Source organism: Sciurus vulgaris, assembly GCF_902686455.1.
Source record: "Sciurus vulgaris genome assembly, chromosome: 14".
Taxonomy (NCBI): domain Eukaryota; kingdom Metazoa; phylum Chordata; class Mammalia; order Rodentia; family Sciuridae; genus Sciurus; species Sciurus vulgaris.
In genome coordinates this window covers 11,737,095-11,743,157 of record NC_136475.1, presented here as the reverse complement: position 1 = coordinate 11,743,157, position 6,063 = coordinate 11,737,095, and positions in this window count along the sequence as shown.

Genomic DNA, 6,063 nt, shown 5'->3' with positions numbered 1-6,063 from the left:
GGCTGTGTTAGTCATCGCCTCGCACGGGGCCTGGGTTTGTTTTCAACTTCTGCGAGCGTGACACGCACCTCCAGTAACTCATCTTTAACTGCCCTCCCTCCCGACGCACCCCCTCTTCTTCTTAAGCCATTTCTTTCTTTTTTTCTTTGTCTCTCTTCCTCTTTAATTTTCTTCAATCGAGTGGAGATAGGGAAGCAGAAGGCCCAGGATGAACGAGAGTACGTCCCGGAGCAGGGAAGCCTGCCAGTGTTGTTCTGGAAAAGGATCTTCGGCTAGCTCAGAGGGGCTCTGTCATCCCTGGGTTTGGTTCTAGCAAATGCAAGCAGCCATTGCTTGGAGAATCGGTAACCCAGACCCCATGTTCCTGCAGCTGAGCCCATCTCAGCCAGATGGAACGTTAGAAAGGATGCCCTGCCTGAGCACGCATTGCAGTTGAGGAAACCGAGACTTTGGGAAGGTTTAAAATTCCCTTGCTTGCTGGGCTTTGGAGGTGCACACCCAGAATCCCAGTGACTTGAGAGGCTGAGGCAGGAGGATTGCAAGTTTACGGTCAGCCTGGGCAACTTAGCAAGACCTGTCTCAAAGTGAAAAATGACAAGGGCTGGTGTTGTGGCTTAATGATAGAGCACAAGGGTTCAATGCCTAGTGCTACACGCACACACACACACAAAGCCCCTGTTCAAAGACACAGCCCATTGCAGCTCAGCGAGAGGCCCACTTAAACCTAGCCCCGTGGCTTTGCCCTCATCTGCCCTAATTTGTTCACAACAGGAAATTTGTCTCCTAAGACCTCTGCAAATATGCCCATGTGTACGGATGTCACAAATAGCCCTGCAAAATGGAAACGTGTCCCAGAGCTACAGCAACATGGGTCCTACCTTATTTCTGATTATGAGGTGAAAAGCTATGTAAAACTGCAAACTTTACAGGGATTAGATAAAATCTCACTTTTAGACAAGCACTGTCAAATACTGGCGCATACATCTCGGTCTTCTTCTGTGAGTTGATTGTTTTGGACGTGGGTTCATCCAGTTCTTCCCAGTTCACTCTCTATGTCAGTACAGAGGTCGAACACGTGCTTGAGATGCAACGTCCAGTGTTCTCTCATGTAGATATACCACCATTTATTTGATATTCTTCTTTGGGGTTCATTTAGGTGACTTCTACATTTTAAAAACTTTCAAGATTTTAAATAAAGACACAAGGAACATAGTTTTATCTTTAATCTTAGAAGTAGAAATACTGGGTCCAAAGGCATGAGCTTTAAACATTTCTGTAGATACTGCTAAGTTGCTAACCCAGTGATCTCCACTTGGACCAACAGTGTATTTGAGGGCCTATGTGTTGGGGTCTTTTTTATTTATTTATTTATTTATTTATTTTTTATTGTAAACAAATGGGATACATGTTGTTTCTGTTTGTACATGGAGTAACAGCATACCATTTGCATATTCATACATTTACATAGAGTAATGATGTTTGATTCATTCCGTTATTTTTTTTCCTTCCCCCCACCCCTCCCACCTCTCTTTTCCCTCTATACAGTCCCTCCTTTCTCCATTCTTGCCCCCCTCCCACCCCCCATTACGTGTCATCATCCACTTATCAGTGAGATCATTCGTCTTTTGGATTTTTTAGATTGGCTTATCTCACTTAGCATGATATTCTCCAATTTCATCCATTTGCCTGCAAATGCCATAATTTTATTATTCTTTATGGCTGAGTAATATTCCATTGTATATATATACCACAGTTTCTTTATCCATTCATCAATTGAAGGGCATCTAGGTTGGTTCCACAATCTGGCTATTGTGAATTGAGCAGCTATGAACATTGATGTGGCTGTATCTCTGTAGTATGCTGATTTTAAGTCCTTTGGGTATAGGCCAAGGAGTGGGATAGCTGGGTCAAATGGTAGGTCCATTCCAAGTTTTCTAAGGAATCTCCACACTGCTTTCCAGGGTGGCTGCACTAATTTGCAGCCCCACCAGCAATGTATGAGTATACCTTTTTCCCCACATCCTCTCCAACACCTATTGTTGCTTGTGTTCTTGATAATCGCCATTCTAATTGGGGTGAGATGGAATCTTAGTGTAGTTTTGATTTGCATTTCTCTTATTACTAAAGATGGTGAACATTTTTTCATGTTTGTTGATTGCTTGTGCATCTTCTTCTGTGAAGTGTCTGTTCATATCCTTAGCCCATTTGTTGACTGGATTATTTGTATTCTTGGTGTAGAGTTTTTTGAGTGCTTTATACATTCTGGAAATTAGTGCTCTATCTGAAGTATGAGTGGCAAAGATTTTCTCCCACTCTGTAGGCTCTCTCTTCGCATTGCTGATAGTTTCCTTTGCTGAGAAAAAGCTTTTTAGTTTGATTCTATCCCAGTTATTGATTCTTGCTTTTATTTCTTGTGCTACAGGAGTCCTGTTAAGGAAGTCTGATCCTAAGCCAGCAAGGTAAAGATTTGGACCTACTTTTTCTTCTATAAGATGCAGGGTCTCTGGTCTGATTTCAAGGTCCATGATCCATTGTGAGTTGAGTTTTGTGCAGGGTGAGAGATAGGGGTTTAGTTTCATTCTGTTGCATATGGATTTCCAGTTTTCCCAGCACCATTTGTTGAAGAGGCTATCTTTTCTCCATTGCATATTTTTGGCACCTTGTCTAGTATTAGAAAATTGTATTTATTTGGGTTTCGTGTCAGGGTCTTAAGCCCCCTTGCTCTTCTCGACCAGCGACAAGGAAAGGGGACACTCCCCAACAAGGTTAGATCGGGATAGGTAAGGCCGACTGACTGCCCGCTCCAGCTCTCCGGGCTGAGGACAATCAGACACCTCAGGGAGACCAGTCACAGCAGGAACTCGTTTATTGAGGAAGTCACACAGCTTTTATGTAGGGTTGGGGGTAGGCGGGAACCAATCAGCTTAAAGGTCAGCAAGGCATGGGAGGTTCACACAGGTGAGAGTCGCATAGGACTATTTGGCAAGCACGAGCTGATCACGTTCTCGGAACTGTTGTTAACCAATCCCTGACGGTGGCCCGATTCATCGTCACCAACCCTTGAAACCGCCTTTGAGGCCCTGATCCTGCTCACCCACCAGGAAGTAAGAAGTCAGCCTGAGTTAGTTAACATGTCATTAGTCCCAACACCTATGCATTACCATTTCTGACCTTCAGCTCTCTTTTCCTTTGGCCAGTCTGAGCAATGAAACGATGTCGCTGGAGTTGGGTTCACCCATCTCGTTTACCCAGGTTTCTTCCTGTTGGCCAGCCTGTGCTTATTCACTCTTTCCTTGCCCCTTATACATATGTTGGTAGGGTTTGGATATGAGGTGTCCCCAGTGGCTCACACGTGAGACAATGCAGGAATGTTCAGGGGCTGAAATGGTTAGATTGTGAGAGTTATAACCTAATCAGTGGATTAATCCACTGATGTGGATTAATTGGCTACTAACTGGACAGGTGGGGATGGCTGGAGGAGGTGTGTCACTGGGGGTGTGTCTTTGGGGTTTATATTTTGTCCCTGGTGAACAGACTCTTTCTCTCCTGCTGCCACATCCTGAGTTGCTTTTCTCTGCCACATCCTTCTGCCATGATGTTCTGCCTCTCCTTGGACCCAGAGTCATGGAGTCAGCTGACCATGAACTAAACCTCTGAAACCAGGAACCAAAATAAGTGTCTACCTCTAACTTTTTCCCATCAGGTATTTAGGTCACAGTGATGAAAAAGCTAACTAAAACATGTGAATGGGAAGTGCCCCAAATGTTTACTAGAAGCTTCAGCAAAACAAAGCCAGAAAGACAAATAAAAGGCAAATTTACACCCAAGCATTCAGAGCAGAGATTGTCTTTCAGACTAGAGGACCAGCTCTGTGTCAGGAAGCTACAACCAGGACACTTTCTGACTGCCTCGAACACAATAGGAGGGATGGTAGGTGGGCTGAGCCCACTGGAGGGTGAGTCTGTTTCACAGGAACGTGTCTTTGTGTAGCCAGCCAGGCAGCTGTCTCTGTGGGCATGCTGAGGGGCAGTGTCCCATGTCAGGTCGAATTTGCCGGGCCAGAGATGGGGCACAGACCCTCAGTCCAGCAGCCTGTGGCCCCCTCAGTCTCTTCTAATCCTTCCCGAATGCTGACCTGTCCAACTACTTCTCATCCCAGCACATAAGCCAGCAGGTCCCCTACAGACCTTGCATATGGCAGATATCAGCGGCAATGAGCATAGAGGTCACTGGGAAAGAGGTTCTGACTCTATCCTGGGTCTGACGGGCTCCTGAGTGCATGGGTGTCCACTCCATCCAGACTCCCCAGACAGCTGACCTGCCCGCCCTCCCTCCCTTCCACTCTCTCTATTTTAATGTTCTCTAATGATGCCTGGATTTGAGCCAATTCCAGAACTGGCAAGAGACCTGCCTTGCTCAGGTGGCCCCAAGACCACCCCCAAAGCTGGCTTGGACCTCTGCCCCTGAGAGGAATTGCCCATAAAACGTTCTATGTTTTTCCTCTCAGACACATATTCTTGAAATTAATATGTCACCACCTTCTCTGTGGTCCCTGCCTGATGGAAGGTAAACTATGTATATTTCTGTACCCAGAAACTATACCTGATTTTTTTTTTTAAAGAAAAGACTCACATTCTTGGTACGACATGTATTTCTTTAATTTCTGTGGATATGTGCTGGAATACCATATTGCTTTCATAGTTAACTTGTCCTAAACATAATTAAGCCTATTTTAACTAAGAGTCACACTTGGAAAGTGTGAATAACATAACTCATTCAACCCCTTTATGAAAAGAGGGAAACACACAAAGCTCATTAGAGTTTCTCAAGCATTCATTCAGGAATTAATTGCTAGTTTTTATACCTCTTCAGAACCCGTACAGCTCTCTTTAGGAGCCGTTCCTAGAATCAGGACTTTATGACCACTCTGGAGCAGATTTCCCTAGGACAGCATCTGTAAAAGGAAAAATTATTTTCCTCGAGTGTTCAAACCTGCACAACCTTGTAGACTAAGATATGAACGGGACCTGTTGAGGGTCATGATGGGTGAGAGAGATTGCAGAGGGACTGAAAAATGACTGAGGCATAAGCAAATGAAATAGTCCAAGACTCTGGAATAATTCAGTCTAGGGGAGACCCTGACAAGTGATTTTAAAAAAAAAATAAGACTCATTTAAGATCCCTCCATTATAAAACTATTTGCACTAATTTCAGAGATGGAAATTCTGGAGGAAAATCACTCAGAGATCCCCACCTGAAGATAACATTATTGACATTTTTATTTATTTCCATGTAGTCTTTCTTCCACACACACGTTGTGCTTACATTGTTGTAATCGGATTTCATAGCTCTATGATAGACATGTCCTTGACCTTGGAGAGTGTCCCAGGGTAGTCTGCATCATGATTATGGCTGCCGTTGCTCTCTGCAAACCCTGTTCTTTCACTTATTCATTCAACAGATCTTCATGAAGTCCCACGTTAAGGGCTAGGTCCTGAGACCACTGGAGAAGATACATATTCTAGTTGAAGGAGACACAATACGTGAGTAGACAAATGTCAAATGGGATGGGGGTCACTGGAAATTCATGAGCAGAGAGCAGCATTGTCTGCTTTATGTGTTTTAAAATGGGTTTCTTCTGTGTGGAGAATGGATCCCAGGGAGAGAACAGGCAGGAGCTCCCTGCAGAGGCTGAGATGAGCAACAGCAACATGGTGGCTTGGACTGGAGTGGAGGCGGGGAGTAGGGCAGGAATGTTCAGGCATTGGGGTCCTCAGAGCTTGCTGATGTGTGCCATCCATGTGTCATGGGTCTGAGAGAAAAGGACGGATGTAGGGTGGCTGCCAATCTGGCACAAGAGTCCGTGTGAATGAGGGAGCCAACTTCAGAGGCAAGAAGACTTGGAGAGCAGAGATTGGAGGTAAAATAAAGAGGCCTGTTGTGGTGGGCGAGGTGCCCAGTGGACATCCAGGTGGGCAGGTCAAGTGTGCACTTGGATGAATGAATCCGGGGTCCAGAGCCAGACTGTCCAATTGAGAATCATTGACACATGGACAGTATTTA